At 46.0% G+C, this 25,368-nt stretch overlaps 1 long non-coding RNA gene and 1 pseudogene across 4 annotated transcripts; one reads left to right on the top strand and one right to left on the bottom strand.

Moving 5' to 3' along the window:
* LOC133357873 (myosin-7-like) overlaps positions 1-21,792 on the bottom strand; it is a 37,661-nt pseudogene extending 15,869 nt beyond the window's left edge.
* LOC133358042 (uncharacterized) lies at positions 9,000-25,293 on the top strand. Of its 4 annotated transcripts, none has more exons than XR_009757009.1 (7): positions 9,000-9,126; positions 9,665-9,864; positions 10,443-10,609; positions 14,235-14,328; positions 14,690-14,795; positions 19,421-19,611; positions 23,741-25,293. It is a non-coding gene; the product is annotated as an uncharacterized LOC133358042 (long non-coding RNA). The 4 variants fall into 4 exon arrangements; XR_009757007.1 differs by having other exon boundaries at positions 10,402-10,609; XR_009757008.1 differs by lacking the exon at positions 10,443-10,609.
* The last annotated feature ends 75 nt before the right edge of the window (positions 25,294-25,368 follow it).

Genomic DNA, 25,368 nt, shown 5'->3' with positions numbered 1-25,368 from the left:
CACTATCATCAGGGTCATTGTCAGGCAGCAGCAACAGCAGCTGCATCATCATCATTACAACAACAATTATCTTTTAACACTCCCACCATTATCTTTAATCGATCATTATGTCTGGAGAGCTTTAATATGTTTTCCCTCATGGGTGGTGAGTTTTCTCTGGGCTCTCCAGTTTACTTCCACATGAAGGCAAAACACTCATTAATGTAATTGGCCAAACATCCCAATGTAGCAGGAGCCTCCTGAAAGTGAGTCTTGAGGCTCATTGATGTGTACATCACCTGCAGTTCCTTGATCTTCTTCTGGAGCTGAGCAGCCAGTGCCTGTTCATCCTCAATTCGGCTGTTCAGCGTATTCATCTCAAACTCCCTCCTGCACACACGCACGTGTACACGCATGCACGCATGTATAAACACATGCACACACACACACTCACCTCACACATGCGTACAAACACAAACGTGCGTACACATACACAAGCGTTCACGTATAAACAAACGTGCACAGACGTTAGCACACGCGTACGCACACATGGTTATTAAGTAATTTCCATCAAACCTAGGACCACCTAGCCATGTATCAACTAATCACAGGTCATGGATGATGACGATAATGACAATGATAATGAGCACCCTACTTCTTGGACTTCTCCTCCAGCTGCTGCTTGTCGTTCTCCAGGTCCATGATGGTCTCCTGGGTCAGCTTGAGGTCTCCCTCCAACTTCCTCTTGGCGCGCTCCAGATCCATGCGCACCTTCTTCTCCTGCTCCAGTGAGCCCTCCAGCTGTGGAACGTACGTGCAGACACACGCGTGCTTACAGCAACAACCATAGACTCTGGGTTGTCAATGAAATTGGGCTGATGATGGGAGCTTTTTTTAAAATAACCATGGTTGATGAGCAAAGGTCCAAAATGTGACGTGGTCAGCAACAAACATCACTATTAAAATTATAATGGATGAGGTGATGCACTTGTTGAATTAAATAGGCTTATCAGAGCTTGAGAAATTAACGATTAGCAGGAAGCAGAAAGAGAAGCGTTGTGATTTGCAGTGTGGTGGTGGTTGAACACGTTACGGATCTGATGCAACAGTGTGGTAGATATACACCCCGTGGTTGGTGGAGGAATCAATGAGGGAATTCCATGGGAAAAATGACCATGGTCGTAGCAGATTTTTTTTATTATTTACTGCATAAAATTGCCGAGTGCTGGACCATCCATCAACCTCCAAGCTTTATGTTGAATTATTTCAATTGCAGTGATGTAGGACATGGGGGTTCCACCCCTGGTACGACAACAGAATTCAAACTACGGCCAAATTTCCGTCTTGTACAGTCGTAATAGTTCAGTGCTAAAGAAGGATTTGGTATAAAAAATAAAACCAAGATTGGTGGACCTGGTGGGTCAGTGTGACTGGTCGGCACTTTGGGCAACTAGAGGATCATACTGGTGGACCACTCACGTCGTCCACTTGCTGCTCCAGCTTGGCCTTGCTCTTGGTGAGCGAGTTGACCTTGTCCTCCTCAGCCTGCAGGTCGTCCAGCGTTTGCTGGTGAGCCTCCTGGAGGGCCTTCTTCTCCTTGGTCAGCTTCGCGATGATGTCATCCAGAGCGGCCATCTCCTCCGTCAGGTTCTTCACCTGTGGATCGGTGGGAGGGAGGGTGGGTGGGTGAGCGGGTGGGTGAGCAGGTTGTGGGTGAGCAGGCTCGCTCGGGTGGATGGCGTGGCGACATTAATGGAGTCAGATTTGTACAGGGCCCCATAGTGTATATGGATTGCTCTTGCCAAAAACATGTGGTGAGCCAGTATCATTGATTTAACAAATTATCTTTTTGAGAAAAATATCTTTTTACTGGGGATATAAATTCGAATGGAAGAAATATAAAATGTAAAGGTGCAGCTCTGCAAATTTTTGATAATATTTTCTGACCCGCCCCTACTGGGCAGCTTCATAGCTCATCGGATTCCTCCAGTCTAAATAAAGATTCTGATTCTGAATACCACTGCTAGCAGAAATAACTCGACTTGAAGAGATTCCAGAGAGCCCTTAAAGATGTCTTGGAAGAGTTGGGGGTACCCACAATTTACTCAACCACGTGTGACCTCACCAATCAACTGACTGTGGTGTAGACTCCAGGCAGGGGGCTTTAAGGAACTTGGCCATTGCTACAACGGCTGTGCCAGGAAACAGAATCGAACCGGTGACCTCCGTATTCCAAGTCCAATGTGCTAACCATTACACCACAAGTCTGTAGTTGTGGAACAAGAGTTTGTTAACTGGCAGGTACAAACGTATGCTGGATATTTGTTTCCCCAAAAGGGGAAATAAATATACGTAGGGGAACCAATGTCGTTCACACAATGGCTTGGCGTGTTTTCATTTATCAATCCTACGTCAGTCGTGTTTTTTTATTTAAATATTTTACTTGGATAATCAGGGTCTCGAGTGACACATACATAGCAAACTTGTAATGTAAACAAAATTGTAATTGATAATTGATGTGGTGTTTCCTGTTTACAGCCCTGAGCCAATGGTGGGAATTGCCGATCCTATCCATAGGACAACCACTCCCGCTTTTCCCACAAAGTGGTACTTATTTTCATCGACCCCGGAGGCATGATGATGGTTTGAGTAAACCCCCCCCCCCAACCATGCTTTGAACTTGCAACCTTCCGATTGAGAGCCGCTCCCACTACCGCTGAGCCACCTGGCCAGCATCAAATCTATAACTTCCAGTGTCCATTGATATAATGTCAAACACATAGTTTACCACTCACCTTGTTCTCCGTGGCGTGCTTCTCCTTCTCCACCTTGGCGAGCGTGAGCTCCAGGTCGTCAATGTCCTTCTTGAGCTCGCTGCACTCGTCCTCCAGCTTGCGCTTCTTGGCCGTCATCTCGGCGTTCATCTCCTCTTCCTCCTCCAGTCGCTCCGTCAGCTCCTTGATCTTCCCCTCCTGAGAGATCTTGCTCTTGATGAGCTGCTCGCAGCGCTCCTCGGCGTCCGCGATGTTATCTTGCTCCTGTGTGTGTGTGGTGGGAGGGGGGGTGGAAGGCGGAGATGAATGTCATGGTGGTGAGGGCAGACGCAGTGGTGGAAGGAAAGTTTTTTTGTGAGTTGAGCTGAGCTGAGGGCCTGCAGTGAACAGCATCATCTTCGTTATTGTGACCATAATAATCGTCACCATAGTCATCATTAGGGCTATGATTTTGGCACGGAGGGCAATATACAGGATTTTTTAAAGGAAACAAAGCACCTCATGTAATGTTTCTACAGCTATTTTCCCAAGATATCACACACTTTATAGAATATTACGATTTCCCTGGAAATTGTGCGAAAACTAGTCTTGTATATTAATCATCCACCATCATCATCATCACTATTATCATCAACATCCTTATCATTGTCTCGGGCAGGCCGGCCGGTCTCACGTACCGCCTGCACTTGCATGGCGAGGTCGTTCTTCTCCTGCAGGAGCGACACCGACTTCTCCTCCAGCTCCTTGCGGCGTGCCTCCGACTTGGCGTAGGCCTCCTTCAGCTTCAGGAAGTCCTCCTTCATGTTCTGCATCTCCTTCTCGGTCTCGGCGCTCTTGAGCAGCGGCTTGATCTTGAAGAAGAGCTTCATCCACGGCCAGTTCTTGACGCCCATGAATGCGCGGATGTTGTACTGGATGACGAGCAGCGCGTCCCTGTGGCGACGGATACGAGAAGGTGACTCACCATCGTCGTCATCATCATCATCCTCATCCATTTATCTTCTACCACCATTGTCATAGTATACATCATCCACCACGATTATCAGCCATCCACCACACTTGCATCAATCATCTACCCTCTAGTGACCCCTGAGTGACCCTGTATGATGCCACTCCACCACACCCTGCACTCACACCCCTCACCTGCGCTCAATGATCTTAGCGAACTCTTTGCGTGACAGTAACCCACGCAGTCGCGCCTGCAGGAGGGTGATGATCTTTGAGAGGCGGTCGTCTCGCATCTCTTCCAGCGTGCCCAGCAGACCGGCCTTGAAGAACACCTGCACGGGTTAAAGGTGAGGGGGTGGGGGGTCATGATCTGCACGAGCTATTTAAGATACACCTCCCAGGAAAGTGTCTTGCGGCAGGGGAAGTCCCCGGTGGTAGCTGTTGTCCCTGTGCGGCACAAGGTGTACGAAGCGTCCGCCTGCAAGTGGGCACTACTCTGCCAAGGGGTGATGTTGCTACGTGAGTATCCCAATTAAGTAATTTATTAGCAATATTATAAAATGTTGACCATGACGCCATGATAATTGTTTTTTTACCCTTCTATCTGGCAACAAAACTGACACCTTTTTATACAAGGAGTCATGTTTGCATAGACCAGAATACATGCAGTCATAATGCAAACAAAAAACATAACTCTGATAATGTATTCACTGTCCTTGAAGTTGATTGGTACACACCCGAGACAGCTTTCCTTAGAGCCTAGTCTCACATGGGTTGGACCAAATGACGCCAAAAGGCGCACAACTCAAAGACAATGAAGCCATGGTCAACATGTGAAGCGGGCGATCCGTGTCTTTTGGTGAGCGCATCCCGCGGTATTAACCCCTGGGCTCAACACACAAACCCCCTGCAATGAGTGGCACACGTAACGTCGTTCAACCGCAGCATTGTCCAGTGGTGAGGGGTCATCGTCGTGGCAACCACCTAGGAACATGGCGTCCCTTCCAAGGGTCAGGTAAGGGAAGCACTCAACTTCCGATTCCACACGTAGCCATCGCTTCTGCCAGATCCCAAGGCAGTTGTGCGGTGGATTCTTGTACTCCCGTTTCCACTGGCACATCCGAGCTGAGCCATTGTGGAGCCCTCGTTGTGTGTGTGGTTATCTGCTATCCGTTTCCCGACCTGAGCTGTAACCAAACTTTAATATGCTGGCCATACAAGACGTCTGATTGTGCGTTGGGGCCAAGCAGGGCCATTGGCAGAGTGAATATATTTTGTCATATTAGTATACACAGCATTAGTATACGTGAATGTGTGATGCCAGCTTCATGGTTCGGGTTGAGCTTTGGTAAAACAGTCTGGCATAGTGGAATGTTTCCTTGGATTATCATTTGAAGTGGCACCAGTTAAATAAATAATCAAAAATATATTTTTTCTTGAAACCGGATAGACTGTTCATGAATTTCGCGAGAAATTTCTCACTCGTTTACTCACTCACTGACTCGCTTAATCAGGCACAGGTTCATGATCATCGTTGTGATCATTATCATCGTGATAATCATAATTTGAGGAGGGCGCCCTCTCGCACCTTGGTGTGTCCGAACTTGTACTGCGTGTGGTCGATGTCGAGGGTGGACAGGAGCTTCTCAGCCGATTTTCGGCTGTCCATGAACTGTCCCTCGGGCACGGCATTCGGATTCAGGATACGGTACCTGTGCGGTGGTGGAGGGGGTGGGGTATGGGGTGCGGGGTGGGGGGGTGGTTGGGTCAGAGACATCATCGTCATTGCAATGAATGGTCATGAAAGCGATGGTGGTAGTGGGGATGTTGTAGGAGTTGTGAATGTAATGACGGTGCTCTTTCTGCTAGTGATGGTGATAATTACGATGATACTTCATCTGAACAAGATGACGATGATGATTATGATACTTCAGCTGATAATGACAATCATGACAATCATAGTACATATGACAACAATGGTGATGATGATGCATCTAATGATGACGATGACTTGCCGCTGCTTGAAGTCGCCGTAGAGGATCCTGTTGGGGAATCCCTTCCTGCAGATACGGATTCCCTCCAGCACGCCGTTACAAGCGCAGCTGGTGCATCACCAGGGCGTTGTCCATCTCACCTGGGGGGCACGGAAATGGGGGGGGGGGGGCGCAGAGGGCGGGGATGGGATGCAGCTGAGTGACTGGGAGAGCCCAGCTGTGCACAGCAAGGCAGTGTGTGTAATAGGTGCTCGCAACAGCACTTGCCCCGGCAAGTCTACGTAGGCTACACCAGTCATCTCTGTACAGGTGTGTGCTCACCTGGTTTCTTCTCCTCGTTGGGGATGATGCAGCGCACAAAGTGAGGATGCGTGGACCTCAAGTTGGTCATCAGCTTGTTCAGGTTCTCCTGCGAGGGTGAGAACGAGGGTGCGTAAGTCCATCACTATTCACAGCGCAAGATCGACAGGTCAGTGGTGGCGCTAGGCGTCAGCGTACTAAGTAAAAGCTTAGCGTCCATCAAAGAATCTGTAAGGGGAAACCATATTAATGAACAAAGTAGGGCATCACCAAATATTAGATTGAGTTCTGATCATTATATAGGTGTACCCCGATGTACATTAACTCGATTTATGATGATTCGTTATTAATTTCGTCATAAGTTCACACTTTTTTGAGTTTACATCTCGTTTGGTTCATTTTTGCGTTTTTTATACTAAATTATATTTTTGGTGGAAAAAAATCATAATACTTATCGTAAATATATGGTCCCAGGCCATTTTCCTGGCCGCTGCATTTTGTAGCCTCACTGCTTGTTTACAAGCCATGCTGCGTAGTTCAAACGACTGTGCAGACGCTCCCACTGAGTCAGAATATTTATTCGTACTGAAGGAATACGATGAGCTATAAAGCTCTTTTATCACAGATGTCCTACTGCCCCTCCCTCACCCTCCCAGTAAACCCCTCCACCCTTCAACACTTCACACGGCATGCACCACAGTTTGTTATGAGTAAATTACAGTGTACAGTATTTGTTTCTAATTGCTTGTCTAGTTATAATTCTCCGTATTTATGCATGAGAATATGTTAGTTGTGTTGAAAAAAATATTTGAGTAGGTTTTGGGTCAGAAAATATTGTATTATTTACATATCTTAGGTTATCTAATCGGGAAATATATTTTGATAAACGTATATTGACATACGCCCGTAAAATTAAAAAGGTCATAATTATCATAACAGTATACAAACTATTCTTGTTTTTTTCGGTAAAGTCACGTAGAAGGGAAATAATAAAATAATACAAATATCTAACAATAAAATTCTCACGGCGTTTCGACTGCAACACAAGCAATCATCATCAGGTGTGATATCCACAGCAAGAAAATTTGAAAAAAGTGCCGTTTTTTTCTCAACCGCCAGTTGCTCTCCGTGGTGCTGACGTTAAGAAAAAACCGCCACTTTTTTCAAATTTTCTTGCTGTGGTTTTCACACCTGATGATGATTGCTTGTGCTGCAGTCGAAACGTCGTGATAATTTCTATTATGTTTTATTTTTATTATTGTATTATTTCCCTTCCACGTGACTTTACCGAAAGAACCAAGAATATGAATCCCTGCAGTCACGAAAGCTTTAAATCAAAAGTATACAAACTGTAAAATAATTGTAATGATTTTAATTGTAATTAAAACCCCTTCTGCGATTGCTCACCCTGTGCAGAGCTGACACCGTCTGGAAGGAGGAACCCTTCTTCTTGGTGCCCTTCTTGGTAGTGTCTGGTGTTCGGGAGAGATGGAGCGAAGTGCACACAGATCCAGGTCAAGGGTAAGAGGTCATCATGACGTCTCATCACTCCCCTACTTCCCCCTTACATCCTGTAGTTGTTGTAAAGTCGACACCCGGCCTTCAAGCTGCTGCTGGTCTTTATCACGGTAACCTGCCCTCCTCCATCCTATGCACACGTTTCCCACCCATTACAATATCTTCTTCCTGATTACATTGACATCACTTTCCTGCTACATTCTATCGCTGTCTTCCCAGTTGGTTCCCCTATCCTGTCATGAACTTGTTAACATTCTCTACATACCCTGTACTCAAAGGCCAGAAGTTGATTTTTTCTGTTGCTTTGTTGAAGTAAAACTCCGATAGATCATCCTCAGAGCTGACTTATGGCAGATCAATTGGGAATAAACCGTGTTATGGATGATATGTTGGGAGCAGCACATTGAGACAAAATGAGAGAGCGAGTGGTTGGGTGAGTGTCAGTGTGTGGGAGAGTGAGTAACCATGAGTGTGAGTAAGTGGGTAAGCAGGTAAACGAGCCAAAGATTGAGCAGGTCAGCGAGTGTGCAAGGGACCAAATAAGTGAGCGATCATCTTCTTGATTCTTTCGGTAAAGTCACGTAGAAGGGAAGTAATAAAAGAATAAAAGTAAAACATAAAATAGTGAGAATTATTTTATTATGTTTTATTTTTATTATTTTATTACTTCCCTTCTATGTGACTTTACCGAAAGAACCAAGAAGATGAATCCCTGCAGTCACGAAAGCTTTAAATCGAAATTTAAGTGAGCGATCGATTGAGAAAATGAGGAAGTCGGCGTCCAAATGAGTGAGCGAATGAGTTGGTCACAGAACAATTGGGTGAGAAATTTGTGTCGTGACTCGCTCACCAGCATCTGCAGCAGCGTAGTTCACAAACAGCAAGGAGAGCAGCTTGAGTGAGGACTTCTGATAGAGCCCCACCACGGTCTCGTTGAGCGGGTCCTTGTTCTTCACGAGCCAACCCGAGATGTTGTAGTCCACCACGCCGGCGTAGTGCATCAACGCAAAGTCCGCCTCCAGCTTTCCCTTGACGATGCGCTGGCTTCTGGAAGTTGGCGGACTTGCCCAGGTGGTTGTCATACAGCTTTGCCTTGAAGCTCTGGTCGGACGCCTTGGGGAACATGCACTCTTCTTCCAGGATGGACATGATGCCCATGGGCTGCGGAGCATGCAGGCAAAAGATGTTGTCATCGTTATTGTCGCCAATTGCTATCATCAGCAGTAAAAGAAGCAGAGGCATCATCACCGCCATTATCATCATTGTCAGCAGAACAGCAGTAGCAGCAGCAGCAAGCAGCAGCAGCTTTTGTAGCAGTAGCTTTATCATCAGCATCATCATCACCACCACTGCTATCATGAATAGCTTCATCAGTTATCATCAGCAGTAGCAACCTTCTCGATGAGCTCGATGCAGGCCTGCAGGTCCATGCCAAAGTCGATGAAGGTCCACTCGATGCCCTCCTTCTTGTACTCCTCCTGCTCCAGCACGAACATGTGGTGGTTGAAGAACTGCTGCAACTTCTCGTTGGTGAAGTTGATGCAGAGCTGCTCAAATGAGTTGAACTGCGCACACCGGCAGAAGGACACACGTACGGAGGGACAGATGGATGGGTGAGTGCACGGATGGACAGACAGGCAGGTGGTGGTATTGGCGATGGTAGTAGTGTTGGTGGTGGCAATGCTAAACACGGTGATGATGGTGGTGGTGATGGTTGAGGCGATGGCGATGGCATTTGCAGTGGCGGTGGTGAGTGATGCTGGCAGGTTGTGGATGGTGAGGGTTGTGGCAATGTTGGTGGTGGTAGTAGTGGTGATGATGGAGATGGTGGGGAGAGGTAGTGCAACGGTTAGCACGCTGTGCTACGAACCCAGCAACCCGAGTTCGATTCCCGCTCAAGGCCAACATGAGTGACGATTATATTAACCATTCCTGGGCCTCCCCTAGGTCGACTCAGCCTCATTTGAGTACCTAGTGCAATGTGTAAAACTATTGCCACTCGGGAGACAAAGGAGGCCGGGCGTGGTGCTGGCCACCCACCCCCTCGTGTGCATCTCCGGCCCTCATAGGTGCCCGCTAACAGCACTTGCCCAAACAGTCTGTTAAGGCTATACGGGGGATCTTTGTCTTTCATGAATGCGGTGCTGGCAGGTGGCGTTGTTGGCGGTGGTGTCCTCACGTCGAAGATCTCGAAGCCGGCGATGTCCAGCACACCGATGAAGTGCTGTCGCGGGGCCTTGGTCTCCAGCGACTGGTTGATGCGCACGACCATCCAGTTGAACATCTTCTCGTACACGGACTTTGCCAGTGCACCGACAGAATAGGACACCTGGCAGACGCAGCGGCGGCCGGTGGGTAAATATAATGGTGGGGCACGGAAGTCCATGGTGGTCGGTGGGTGGGGGGAATATTAGTTAGGGGGAGGGGGGAAGGCAGGGGTTGCCAGGGTGGTGTAGTGACTGAGCAGTGAATACTTGTGGTAGGGGAGAGAGGGGCCCAGGCTGTCTATTACACCCCTGATTGATTTATTGCCTTTATTTAAATAAAGTTTTAACCAGAGGAGACATGGGGAAATATTCCATAGTGCAAACATTTCACAGTACATCAAACAATAAAAATACAAATGTGATGCTCATAATGATGTCAAGCAAATGATAAAAATGTATTGTCATAAACGAATGAATAAACTTAACCATTTAAAAACTAAAACTTATTTTACCAGGCAAGGCCCACTGAGCTGTCTAGCTCGTTTTCAGAAGCGATTTGGCCACAAATGATCGCTCAACGAAGTGAACATTTATCGCTGCCAAATACTCTAAACACATGTCTGTTGATGGATATGATCTTTATGATAACTGATGATGCTTGTGACAATGGTGATGGCACAGTCGGTGTGTACAGTGAATGGGGGTTTCGCTTTCGTTGGAAGTCGCCACCAGGAGCCGCCCACCTGTTGCACGTTCTGACCCTTGGTCACGTACTCGTTGCCGACCTTGACCCTGGGATGGCACAGGCCCTTGATGAGGTCTGCCGAGTTGAGGCCCATGAGGTACGACGCTTTGTCGGCGTCTGTCAACGGCAAAGATCCCCCCCCACGTGAGTCTTTGTATTCGATAATTTTCAATGAAGGTGAAATAATAATAATCATGGAATTGTACATACTGTACCAACACTTGTACAATTGCACGTCAAAACACAATTACATCCAAGAAAGGGCTAGTCCTCAAAGAAGAAACTCGTGAACAAGGATACCAAGTAAAGATGTAAACATAAACAACTAAATCTTGACTTAAAGCTTTTGTGACTGCAGAAATTCATATTCTTTGGTTATTTCGGTAAAGTCACGTAAATAGGATCAAATAAAAAAAAACTACGACGTTTCGATCACAACACAAGCGATCGTCATCGATTGCTTGTGTTGTGATTGTCATCGATTGCTTGTGTTGTGATCGTCATCGATTGCTTGTGTTGTGATCGTCATCGATTGCTTGTGTTGTGATCGTCATCGATTGCTTGTGTTGTGATTGTCATCGATTGCTTGTGTTGTGATTGTCATCGATTGCTTGTGTTGTGATCGTCATCGATTGCTTGTGTTGTGATCGTCATCGATTGCTTGTGTTGTGATTGTCATCGATTGCTTGTGTTGTGATTGTCATCGATTGCTTGTGTTGTGATTGTCATCGATTGCTTGTGTTGTGATCGTCATCGATTGCTTGTGTTGTGATCGTCATCGATTGCTTGTGTTGTGATCGTCATCGATTGCTTGTGTTGTGATCGAAACGTCGTAGTTTTTTGTTTGTTAAATTTGTATTAATTTGATCCTATTGATGTGACTTTACCGAAAGAACCAAATAATACAACTAAACAATGTTCATGCATAAGCTCTGTCCATCTGTGCCACTACTGCCTATAGTCGATGTTGTTTGGACTATGAGGGTTGGGAAATGGACAGTCCTACGTGTTCTTCTTTCTCATATTAATCCAAATTGTCCTATTGGCGACATATCTGTCTTAACAGAGGATCGTGATAACTTAAGTAAAGATGATGCCATACGAAAACAATTCTATTGTAAATTTGTATTGTGTTTTGGGAGGTACCCTAAAGAAAAGACGGCTAAAATAATGAAACGGTCGTCGAACGCTTGCAGATAAACTGAAACCATTTAAGTTTCTTGCCAAGGTGAAGACTTCATAATGTTTTACGTCATCTCACGACTCGGCAGCTTGAGTGTTCCAAACTGGACGTGTGTAATTTCTCATTCTGATAACTTTCATAAAACGTCAACAACTTTACTCTTCTCCGTTATTCCCGAGTGGCCCTGTTTGTCCTCCCTGGCGTCCCTCCATGTTCATATGTCCCCATGTGTCTCCGCTTATCCGCGCACGCCCCCGTTCCAGTGGCTACCAATGTGTGCATGTCTCGGCAAGTCTTCATGTGTCCCTGTGCGTCGCCGTACCCTCAGTGCCGTCTGCCTCCGCCTGCTCCTCTCGCTGCTTCTGCTTGAAGTGCATGTTTCCGAAGTGCATGATGGCGCCCGTCAGCTTGTACACGCTCGCTTTCTCCTCCGCTGTGAAGCCCAGGATGTCGTAGGCACTCTGTGGAGAGGCGCAACCATCGCCACCATCAACACTGCTATCACATCTGTGAACACAATCACTGGCTAGACATCAAGAGAGTAGGAGCAGAAGTGAGTACAGGTAGTCCCCGACTTACGATGCTCCGACTTACGGTATTTCGATCTTACGATGGCGATGGCGATATGACAAAATTGTAAAATATTTAACATTTCACGCGGCAGGCAAACGCAGCAGCGTACGAGGTACGATAGTTGTATGTTGGGACGCTGCCGGGATGTACGCATCTCCCGCCTTGTGTGATGCCTCACTCTCACCAGCGCTCGACGGAGTTAAGTTGTCTCGGTGTTCAATGCATGTTCAAAGTTTATATAGCAGATAGGATTGTTTCCTGAAAAAAATTTCTATGAAATTAAAGTTCATATAGGTAGGCTAAGAATTTACCTTGTTTTTTTACTTTTAATTTTACTGTGCAATACAGTATTGTAATTAATAAATACAAACAGTATATAGTTTATACAGTACGGTACTGTAAATTGCTCTGTTTTGCTAAATTATCACCATTCTTTAAGACTCCTTAAGATATTTTCGACTTACGATGGGGTCGTCGTAACGCATCTCCATCGTAAGTCGAGGACTACCTGTAGTTGCAGAGCATATGATGAGGAGCATAATTGACACATGAACTGACAGAGCAACTCATGCTCTCTCCAGTGGAAAAAATGCAGAGGAGGAAGCTCACATCCGTAGCCATGAGCTCGTCCCCGTCATCCAATCCAGCCACGGTGACCTGGCCCTGGCTGATGAAGGAGTAATCGTACGGGTTGGTGGTCACCAGCAGCATGTCTGGGGAGAGGAGAGCAGGGAGAGAGAGGGGGAGAGGGGGAGAGGCAAGTGAGGAGAGAGTGATCGAGCAGAAAGAGTGAATAATGATGACAATGGTGGTGGTGGTGGTGAGAATGATAGTTGTAGTGGTCGTGTTGTTGTTTGTACCCAGGAGCTCAGGTTTCCTCTGGCTCAGGATCTGGTAGAAGATGTGGTAGTTGCGTTCAGCCTTCAGCTGGAACGTAACCCGAGACTTCTCCAACAGATCTGATGGATGGAAAGACAGACAAGTAGACATACAGATAGGTAAACAGGCAGATATACAGATGCTTAGACAGACAGGCATACTTGGTATACAGATAAGTAAATAAGAAGGCAAATGGGTATAAACGATGCCCCTAATGGCTGGGCACCATCAATAGATCTGAGCCCGACCCAATATGAGAACGATCAACGGAACTGCGTGAACTCACAGGTTTCAATGTCGGCGGACGCCAGTTTTCCGGTCGTTCCGAAGTGAATGCGGATAAATTTGCCCTGGACACGCACACACGAAGACAAAGATAAAGAACTCCCGTATAGCCTTTCACAGACTGTTGGGGCAAGTGCTGTTAGCGAGCATCTTTGAAGGCCAGCACGGCACACGAGGGAGCGATGTAGCCGGCAGCACGCCCACACGCATCCCAATGCACGCATGCATGCATGCATACGTTACACAGTGACACACGGGGACTGGAAGGGGTCGGGTGTCAGAGTAAAGGTTATCAAGGTCAGACTCAAGCGTCACGATAAGTGTCAACCCTATCGGGGAGACTCACGAAGCGCGAGGAGTTGTCGTTCCTGAGTGTCTTCGCGTTGCCGAAGGCTTCCAGCGCGGGATTGGCCGAGACGATTTGATCCTCTAGGGTCCCCTGCGAAGATCACACGAGTTCACGCACTCAATACAATGGGTGATGGAATCCATCTGTGTGGAATTTTGACGGACACAAAATCACGTGTTACTGTGGTAAAAAACACTCGTTAATAAAATATATCTTAGTCCATCGGCCTATTGGCTTTCAAGGCCAATATTGTTTGAGCATGAAAACTGGACCAGTTTTGACCTTCTGGGTCTCATCAGCAGTACATTGCTCCTTTGTATGTCTAGTGGGCTTTTCTCCCGGTTCTCTAGTTATCTCTTACAAGAAGCTAAACTCTCCTGAGTGGAATTTGCCAAACATCCTAACGTCTCTTTGTGTCTTTCTGTCTCTCCGTTTCTCCCCGTGTCCCCCCCACCTTGCTGGCGTCGCGCTTGGTTCCCGCCGCGGCGATGGACGCGAAGTACTGGATGACACGTTTCGTGTTCACCGTTTTCCCCTGCGCCGGACTCGCCACTGTCCATCACAGAGACGGACACAGGGAGATGGACACAGACGGTCAGTTACGCACTCAGACACGCAAAGCAGGTAGACCGACAGGCAATCACAGGCATTCCACCCAAGATTTGCCTACAACTCAAAATCATGCTCTTGAATGCATTTAGACTCACGTGATGAGAATGGACTGATTTTCTCTGTCTGTGGAATGTAAATCAGAGCGACAGGGAGACAAGTAAGCGGGCACGCCATTAGGAAAATGGACAGAGGCAGACACGTGGAGAGTGCACAGATAAACACAAAGATATAGACTGGCAGAGAAATAGACGTACTGTAGTGAGCCATCAATGTGTATGTGTACTGGAGTGTATGTGTGTACATGTGCCAGTGAGCATGTACTGATGTCCACGTGTATGCGCAGGTTTTTGTGTACATGCGTGCGCACACGTACCCGTGAGCATGTACTGGTACGCGTTGTCGGAGATGGAGAAGATGTGTGGAGGGGCCTCCTGCCTCTTCTTGCCCCGGTACGCGTTTACGCACTGAGAGCTGTACACGGGCAGCCACTTGTAGGGGTTCACCGTGACACAGAACAGCCCCGAGTACGTCTACAGATGGTTACACACACAACAAAAAGAGGCATCATTTCGCGACTAAGTGACGGTGATGTAACCACAGCACTTGTGCCAGGCTAGGTGAACTTTGAGCAGCGTTAAGTGTGGAAAGATAGCTGGCAGGAGGTCACCGAACACACCCAGGTGTTATGAGTTAGCTGACTGAAATGGCTGGAACTTGCACCACTTGTGTTCTCCACCGTGCCGATTTGATGGGTTTTAGCCACCTCGCGCTCTGCTCGTGAGCATCATTCCTCCACCTCCAATTGTTGTTGGAGGGAAGATGCCTCCAACCGCCCAGCATCCTTCACGAGCCTCCTCCGAAGAGGCCGATCTTGACACTGCTGGTACTACTCAGCTCCAAATACGTCCATGACACATTTTCCCATTTATTCTCTAGCCCGTGTCACAACAATTTAGCCCCAAGTTGAACAGGAAATGCCTTTTGACTCCTGGCCATGCAGCTTTGCATGAGCCTGCCCACCATCATGAATGTCTTTAATGATAGTGAGCTGAGGGTCAGGGACTCGGAAAGCATGAATAACCCAAAGATTTGGCCTTGATTAGGTCAGAAAAGCAGAGATGTAGGTAGTCTTCAAAATCCACACTCATGTTGCAGCATTTGAACATCAAATATGGAAGCTTGTGCAGAACCGTTCTGGTCTGAAATTACATTGAAGCTCTGCAAGCCTCTCTTAAGTGTGCCTGACAATGTGATGTTGAATAATCTTTGCCAGGGCCTTCTCCGACACACAATCAATGAGGTCCCTCTTCTTAAAAATGGGTGCCACCAGGATATACTTGCAATCTTGCGGTGCCCATACCATTGTCCAGATGGTTGCAATTATGCCATATTGGGCAGCCTAATCGGAACCCTTCCTCAGTCGGTCACTTGGGATGTCCCTTATGCCTGGTGCTTTACCTGGTCTCAGGTTCTGGATTGTTCTTCATACTTCCTCTGTAGATGACACATCGCTTACAGAGAGTGGCTACTTCCTCACAGCCCTAGCAGACTCAACCCCACACTGTCTCATGATGGTATTGTGGGTAAGGGGTTTGCCCTCCCCAAGACTTCTCAGAAATGCTCAGAAAATTTGGAAACCCGTTCCCGGAGATCAGACTTCCCACTGAAGTCGAATGATTCTCCGTGGGGAATCTATACACGGATCACCCCATAGAGGCTCATGAAACCTCAGTGGGGTGATCTATTTATAATTACCCACTGATTTCTATGACTCTTTTACTTCTCAACAGGTCATTAAAAGTTGTGAAAGTGATGATACCATATTTCAAAGAGGGCGGCATTAATATATGTAACACTGTACCTTATATTTTGGATGTATGGCACGTTTTTTCCAGTATTTTAAAGCATAAGTTGGAGGTGCATCACATGTTCCAATTGATGTGTGTGTGTTACCAGATTCGTATAAATTTACTGACACCGAACACAAGTTTGGGGTACATCTTACTTTCCGGTGCCTCTGCTAGTACGAACGATACGGCCAATATCGAGGCACTCACGTAGATCATCCATGCGGCGTAACGCTCTTTGAGGTTGAACAGCACGGACGGCTCGTTGAGGAAGGTCAGCATGGCCATGTCCTCGATCTTGTCGAACTTGGGCGGATTCATTTGCATCACGTCCACGTCCTTCACGACGACCGTCTGCGTGCACAGTCATGGAAGAAACGAATATTTACGTCTATGGATGTATGTTGAAATTTCGATTTAAAGCTTTCGTGACTGCAGGGATTCATCTTGGTTCTTTCAGTAAAGTCACGTAGAAGGGAAGTAATAACAAAAATTATAATTATTATTCTTTTTTTATTATTATTTTTTAAAATTTTATTTTATTACTTCCCTTCTATGTTGAAATTCTTTCGCACCGTACCTAACCAACCATGCTCATCGGAGGTGTGTGTACTATGGAGGAGGCTCGTGAAGGACACGACCAACACCAGTGACGATTATCTGAAACGGTCCTCCCCTAGGTCAGCTCAGCCTCAAAGGAGTACCTGGTGCAGTGTGTCAATATCGCCACTGGGGAGACACAGGCGGCCGGGCGTGGTGTTGGCCACCCACCCCCTCGCGTGCCGTGCCGGCCTTCATAGGTGCTCGCTAACAGCACTTGCCCCTACAGTATGTTAAGCCTTTACAGGGGATCTCTGTTTTGGATGTGTGTCTAACATGTGTGTGCATGCATTTATGGCCATTAAAGTTTATTTCATTTAAACCAGGTGAGAACTCAGGAGATCAGGACATGATCTTATTTGCAAGAGTGACCTGGGTCACCATAATGGCAAAAGTAAAATAAAAGAAAGTACCTCAATGAAGGAAATAGAAATCGGTGAAAAGCCAAATGTGTTGCCACATCAGAAATCTAAAATACTGGGCAAGCAAAAATTCATGCTGATTGATAAATTGCCTGTTGCAGAAGTCGACTTGTGCAGATTATTTATAGACTGATTATAGCCCAATTACAATTAAGTTACAGAAACTGTAATCAGACAAAGGGCGACCGTTATACTAACATGTAAAGACATATTGTCTGTGAAGAAGACGTTGCCCATGTGTTGTGTTCTATGTGTATTCTCCACAACGACGCTTATGATTACTTTGTGTTATGCATCACTATATCATTTTGCGTCAAACTAGGACCCATAGCGTAAAGAGAGAGATCTTTCTTGAAAGATCAGCAGTTCAGCATTGATTCAATCAAGCCTGACTGTGCTGCTGAATGTTGCAACCTGTCCAGAGTTTGCTCGTCTTGAAGCAATGCTGCTGAAATGATGCACTCCCAGAAGGCCACGCGGCTGATGGGTTGCATAATAAAATAAATAAAAATTTTGTATGTGGAGACTATACTGGTAAGAACCCACTGGTTCCTACCAGTATAGTCACCATTTGTTTTTATACAAAGTCACTATGGCCATTGTTCTTTATCATTCTTTCTTTTTTTATTGGATGGAAGTTGAGATGAGAATCGAGCCAGATGTCCAGGTATTGTATGAGGAAAGCGTTTTCAATTATTGCACTTTAGTGTGGTTATGGACATAGTAAAATGGCTCTGAGCTGCTGTAGCATTGTGGCTCAGAAACTAACACTCTTGGTCGGGTGTTTGCATTCAGCTGGAGTTTGAAGACCATTACGCTATTTTGAATGGCTGTAAAGTAATCTTTTAATGTTAGTTTTATATTATCTAATGAAGATCCTAGGGTATAGAGCATCGGCATGAAGGCGAATTTTACGAGATGGTTTGATGCTGTACTATTTATATCGATTGGGAATGGAATAGGACTTGGCACATAATCCTGTGCAACACCTTTGCAGAGTGGAGTGACGTTGGAATAAGATTGCCCAGTGTTGCACATAGTGTTCTGCCATCTAAGTAAATTAAGTGCCAATCTGTTACGTTTTCACAAAGGCCAGAATCCAATCACCTGGTACAGAGGATGTGATGATGAATGATATGTCTTAACCAAGGCTATGAATATTGTTGAGCAGATGTGCCTATTATCAAGGTGTGTATACATATATGTTGGAATACACTTGGGTCTAAACATAGATCGAAATTGAGTTTTACATAACACTAGACCGTTGATTAACTGTTTCGGAACCAGGTTTAGACAACATACAGAGGTTAGAGATAGACCAGTAATTGGATGGGTTATTTTAATTTATGTAAAGAACAAACGTGCCAATTTAAAATCAATGGGTATTGAGGTGGAACGTTTTGATAAATGAAACGCACCATGAGCTAAGGCATTCTATAAATATATAATAAGAAGATAAGATAAGAAACAGATTTAGTATTGGAGGTGCTGAGAGCATTGGCATCTATTTTTAGACATTGGAGCAATGCAGTCTGGTCTGGCAGTATTGTAGGGGTAAAGAATGTTCTGAATTAAAATAGAGGGTCAGAATAATTAGGGTTGGGTGTATGACATGAATTGATGAGGGATTGCTTGTCCCTGACTATGCATCAACGCTTGTGTCTATATAGAGTATGTATTATCTACGCATGTTACTAAGTGTACATGTGGGGAGCGATAGCGCGCTGCGCTATGAATCTGACGACCCGAGTTCGATTCCTGCTCACGGCCAACACCGGTGATGATTATCTGAACCGGTCCCGAGCCTCTCCTAGGTCGACTCAGCCTCAAATGAGTACCTGGTGCGGTGTGTAAGCATTGCCACTAGGGAGACAGGCGGTCAGGCGTGGTGCTGGCCACCCACCCCCTCGTGTATCTGGCCTTTGTAGGTGCTCGCTAACAGCACTTGCCCCTACAGTCTGTTAAGGCTACACGGGGGATCTTTGTCTGAGTGTGTGTAGACAACTGGTGCGGTGTGTAAACATTGGCACTGGGGAGACAAAGGCGGTCGGGTGTAGTGCGAGCCACCTGCCTCCTCGTGTGCCGTTCTGGCCTTCATAGGTGTGCTCCCTAACAGCAGTTGCCTTTTTGAAGGCTTTACGGGGAATCTTTTTGTGAGCTTTTGTGGACATCTATGGGTGTGTGTGTCTATGTGCGTGCGTGCAGCTCACTTGGCCATCCGCTGTCTCCACGGTGTACTTGCCGCCGTCCACGCTCTGCACGAGGGCCTTGATGAACTCGACCTTGGGGTGATTGACGTAGACGTTCTTCTTCATGTCGAAGGGCCGCGTCTGGGCCTCCAGCCGCTCAATATCCGACTTGCGCAGGAAGGGCGCCGCCTCCCCAAACTCCGACAGGTCAGCCATCCTAGAGGGTGTAGCAGCATCAGCCGCATCATCACAAGTAGCAGCAGCATTTTTTCTATCATAACCAGCATTATAAGTAGTAGTAGGTTTTTACCCTTTCAACTGGTACAAAAACTGACACCTTTATACAGAAAAAGCTGTCTCGGGTGTGGACCAATCAACTTCAAGGAAAGTGCATATCATTATCATTATCAGAGTTGTTTCTTTTTGTTTGCATTTTGACTGCTTGTGTTGTGGTTATTGCAAACATGATGCCTTGTATAAAGGTGTCAGTTTTTGTACCAGTTGAAAGGGTAAAAACCTACTACTATATTTTGCCACTGGTAAAGGAGGTCTCATAGTACAGCATTATAAGCTTAAGTATTGCCAGCAGCAGCATTATGAGCATCACTATTAGCAACATCATCATCAGCAGACGCATTATCAAAATCAGCTAAATAGCAATCGTAACAATATGCTGCAGCATCGCCATCAGCAGAAGCATCATCAAAAGCAGAAGCATCATTAAAAGCAGATACATCACACTCATAAGCTTCATCAGTATCATAATAAGCAGCGGTTTCACAAGTAAAAGCATTAGTGTCGTCATTAGCATTATCAGCATTGGCATCGTAATCATCAGCAGCAGATGCATTATGATCATCATCGTGATCACCATTATCGGCAGCAGCAGCAGCAGCCTTATCGCCATCGTCATCGTAAATAGCTTAAAAATCAGCATCGGGCAGAGCGGTAATGCAGTGGTGTGCGCATTGTGCTTTGGACCCAAGTTCGATTCCCTGCCACGGCTGCAACAGTGGCGCGTGATATCTGAACTGATCCTGGGACTTTTTCCCATCACTTTACCAACTGGCGTTGACCAGCGTACGAGTCATACAACCCCCATAACCGATACGGCTTGGAGTGACAAAGTGTTATACATTATTGAAAGCTATGTCTACACGCAGCATCATTGTTAACAGCTGCAGCAACAGAGCAGGAATAGCAGCAGACTATTAATCATCAAAGTTATTATGAGCGTCTTGAGATGCCCATACATAAAGGGCACTATGTTAAAAGCGAATTATCAGCAGCAAAATCATCAACATTAACAGCGTTATTAAAATAATTACTAGCAGCAGCAGAATCATCACCAATATCTGTCTAAATTGACACCCCTGTACACCGTTGCAAACAAAAAATTCCATCAAAAGGGGTAGTAAATTTTGAGGTTAAATATTTTAAAAAATACAAAAGCATCATCGTGTCTACGACCATCAGCATAATCAATATCAATATCATCAGCAGCATCACAAAATCATCGTTAGACTTAGTGGCGATTGTGAAGCAGGGAGCGTGAGCGTGAGAATACACCCTGGTCCGAGAATAGCACTGGCCGGTCTTACCTTGCTCCTTGGTGACGAGGTCACAGGTGATGTGTAACAAGAGGCAGGCGGCAAGTACAGCCTGCGCACACACGGACACACACGCACATCATTATCAGCCACGCTCGATACACAACTGGATGAAGGTCTCCCCCAACCGTCACCATCACTCATGGTCACGCGATGATACATACAAAAAATAGATACGCATACAAATATTTATGCACATACACACAGACACAGAAATACTATATGGCCGTACAGACGTGTGGAAATTTCGGTGAGCGCGCACCTATTACACTCTATCAATCTCACAAACGAACCACTAATTGATCATTCCATCACAGACGACACTCACCACTAAATCACCCCTCCACACACACAGCTAACTCACCCTTTACATCACACTCACCACTAACTCACCCTCACCACCACACACCAGATTCTCCACAGACTCATTATTTCCATTGCATTTAGCACACTCGCTGCAAACTCACCCTCACCTAACACACCATAAACTCAGCGCACACTCGTCCACAGTCACACCCACACACACACACCAGCTTCCAACAACCACAGCTGCCACTCGCACTTAAGTGGCGGTGACATCACAACACTTGTGCCAGTCTAGGTGCACTCTGAGGCCACGTGAAGTGTCGAAGGCTCCCTGGCAGGAGGTCACAAGACAGACAGACCCAGGTGCTTACGGGCTGACTGACAAAGATGACATTCACCTTACACACACTCAACACTCGCCCACACTCACCCAGAAACAGAGGGTAGGGAGTGTGTGTGGCCCACCCTATGGGCATGGCTTTTAAGCACAATACCCAGCCCCCCACCCGTCCTCTCCCAATTATCCCCCCCCCTAACCTCATCCCCAGGGTCCACCCCCCAATTCCCCCTTCCCCCTCCCCTGTGCCCTCTTCACGATGCTTCCACTCCCTTTGCCCTCATCCAAATACCCCCCCTCCCTCCCAATGCTGCTCCCTTGTGCCCCCCTCCTCGCAATTCTCTCTCCAAATGCACCTCCCCCGTGCCCTCATGCCCCCTCGCAATGCCCCCTCTCTGATTACTGTCGCCAGGGGGTGGTAGAGATCAATGTGCCAGCGTGGTTTTTCTTTGTCTCTATTGGCTTATTGGGGGGGGGGTTGGGTAGTGGGTGGACAGGGTGCGTTTTTTGGTGGTGGAGGGGGTGGTATTCGCAGGGTGCGGGACAGGAGTTGTTCTCGGCAATTCGACTCCTCTCCGTTACGGCAGTGATCTTAACCTCTACTCCTAACAGCAGAGGTTACGGGTGGGAGGGAAGAGGGAATGCACGGACGCAGGGGTGGATGGATAGAGGGAAGGAGGGAAGAACGGACAAGCAGATTTATGTGTGGATGCATGGAGAAAGGGTGGGGAGGCGAGGTTCCCCCTTGTCATATGCTGCCCCATGAGCTTGTGAGCGGGGCATGTTTATCTCTGGCACTTGGCGCAGCCTTTGAAATGTGAATCAAATCACCCTTGATTTGGCATCGTGGCCTGGCTTCGTGTTTCATGAGGGGCCCACCCCTGTCCCTCAACCTCCTCCTGCTGAGCTCCTCTGTCACCTCCTCTGTCAACCCCTATGCCCTCCTGGGAGAGAATGATTGGTGATTCATTTAAAATAAGATTCATGATGTGGACGACCTGAGTGAGGGGGGCGTGAAGCAGATACCAAATCTGTGTGAGTGGGTTGTTGGGAGGGTGTTTGCATCATCATCATCATCGGAAGCAACATCAATCATTGTCATAATCATCCATAAAAGCATTAGCAGCATCATCAACGTCATCATCAACAGCATTAGCAGCAAAAATAGCACAAGCAGCAGTACAATAACCACTTTCATCATCATCATCAGCAGCAGCAGCAGCAGCAGCTGTGTTACAATTAAAATCACTTTCACCATATAATCATGAATATGATCATATTTGGAGCTCAATCTTGAACATTTTGGAGGCTACCACCATAGCCCTTGACATTTCTAAAAAATTGAATGTCTAGCATCGTGCAATACCTGCCAAGCTAATATGATGTTGAATCTACTGTGTCATTGGTAACTTCTTGAAGTTGAAGGTACCCAGTCTGATACTTTCAGAATGTATCTTGGCATTCCACAATTCTTTGTTTAGTTTCCAGCTATATGTGCTTTTCTGTTTATTAATAGCTCACAGTGTGATCCACTCATTTGCGGATGACGGTACACTTCATGCATCATACGCATTTAAACCACAAGCTGAAAGAAATGACATTTAGCTGCTCAACGCTCAGATTCAGATGTACTCTACCCTGATTTACGTTAGATTTAAGATGATTCGTTATTACGTTGGTCATGAACACTGTTTTCGTTTGTTTCGTTATTTTTTTTTATAAGTAAATAATATTTTTTGGTTAAAAAAAACCTCAAGACAATCATACTCTTAGTTTTTTTCGATAAAGTCATATAGGTAAAAAATGAAATAAAAATTAATAAAAATAAAATAATAAAAATCACGACGTTTCGGAGGCAACACAAGTCTCTGTCACTGCCGGATTTGCTGTATACAGAAAATGTGACGGTCCCACCTTGATGACGGAGACTTGTGTTGCCTCCGAAACTTACGTGACTTTACCGAAAAAACTAAGAGTATGAATCCTTGCAGTCACGAAAGCTTCAAATCTAGAATCAAGACAATTACTTGCAGTAAATGTACGTTGTCGTTTGTCCGTGCACGTGTATTATGTCCGGTTGCAGGCCGTTTGCCTGCCTGCCGCATTTTGTAACGTCACCACTTGTTTACAAGCCAAGCAGATGCCCTTCCCTCACCCTCCCAGTAACCCCTCCGGCCCCTCAGCAAGCTCACTGCAGCAACAGCTCACGCAAAGTGCGCCACAATTTCTGGTTAGTACATTGCAGTGTAAAATGTTTGTTTCTAATGACCTAATTGCCTGTCTAGACCTTCACGAGAACTCTGGTCATCCCCGCGGCAGCTTTTGGCTCACCATCGAACAAAGACGGCCACTGCATTTCGCGTTTTCAGATGCGTTTCTGCGGCCGTCTGGAACGCTCTTCCAATGTTAGGAAGCCCCTTGAGCTATGCACTTTTAAGTCATCTCGATAAAAAAAAACTAATTTCTATAGAACTGCTTTTTGTGTTTAGTTTGTTGTCCTTCCCCCGCAGCTTCGATTATCACGGTTGGCTATATACAGTGCGAAAGAAGTTTAACATACATACTTAGGTATTATTTTTCATATTTATGTGTTGTTTAAAAATCTTAGTTGTGTTTAAAAGCGTTATTTTAGTAGGTTTTGGGTAATAACAATCGAGGGAGAGAACTTGTAGCCCATCTTCTTTGTCTTGTGTTTGCGATTAAAAGTCAATATGCAAGCCACCCAGCCACTTGATCACTACTTCATCTAGATCAATCTGCTTTCTCATTCTGCCTGTTAATCTTTGTATCTATGTATGTTGAACTTCTTTTGCACCATACGTAGCCAACAGTTCTAATCGGAGGTGCCGGGGAACAACAACACATTAAGCACATAAAGTAGTTCTAAAGAAATTAGTTTTCGATCTATATTTAAAAGTCAATAGCTTCAGTGCTTGCCACAAATGTGCATTGTCGTTCTCTTCTAGCATCATGTGCACCTTTAGCATGTGACCTGTTGTTCTCTTTTAGCCCCGCCCCCCCCCCCCAATACGTTCCATTCATTGGCTACCACACTCAGATAAGCTCCTCCCCCCCTTAACAATGTATTTACAACTTGTATCTTGAAATTTTATGCCTCACTTGATACAGTAAATCTATCTGTGATGGTCCCACCTGATGACGGAGACTTGTGTTGCCTCCGAAACGTCGTGATTTATTATTTTATTTTATTTCTATTATTACTTCTATTAATTTTATTTTTTTACCTACGTGACTTTACCGAAAAAAATCTAAGAGTATGAATCGTTGCAGTCACGAAAGCTTCAAATCTGGCTTCCTAATATCCGAAGGAATAGCATTCCAGACCGCTGCAGAAGCACATCTGAAAGCGGGCGATGCAGTGACCGCCTTTGTTCAGTGGCTTGCCAGAAGCCCCTTACGAGGATGACCAGAGTTAATTTGGTGGTTTATGTTCTTTGACGAGATCAGCAAGATATTGTGGTTCATTTGCGGCAAGCACTTTGTGTGTAATGAGTGCGATCTTATAATATATTCGTTCGGCAACCGTTGCAGCCCGGCGGGCACTGGTCGGATCTTGCAGTACCCGTCACGACACGTGCCAGAGAATTTTGTACATGCTGCAGCTTGCTAATGTTTTTTTTTTCCCAGACGTCCCGTAGAGTAGTGAGTTGCAATAATCGAGCCTTGTCGATACTATGCCAAATGCCACCA

The sequence above is a fragment of the Lethenteron reissneri genome, chromosome 60 (genome assembly GCF_015708825.2).
Source record: "Lethenteron reissneri isolate LAM-NWPU_2019-01 chromosome 60, ASM1570882v1, whole genome shotgun sequence".
In the NCBI taxonomy this organism is placed as follows: domain Eukaryota; kingdom Metazoa; phylum Chordata; class Hyperoartia; order Petromyzontiformes; family Petromyzontidae; genus Lethenteron; species Lethenteron reissneri.
The sequence above is the reverse complement of the archived record's forward strand: the minus strand, read 5'-3'. Positions and strand labels throughout refer to the sequence as shown.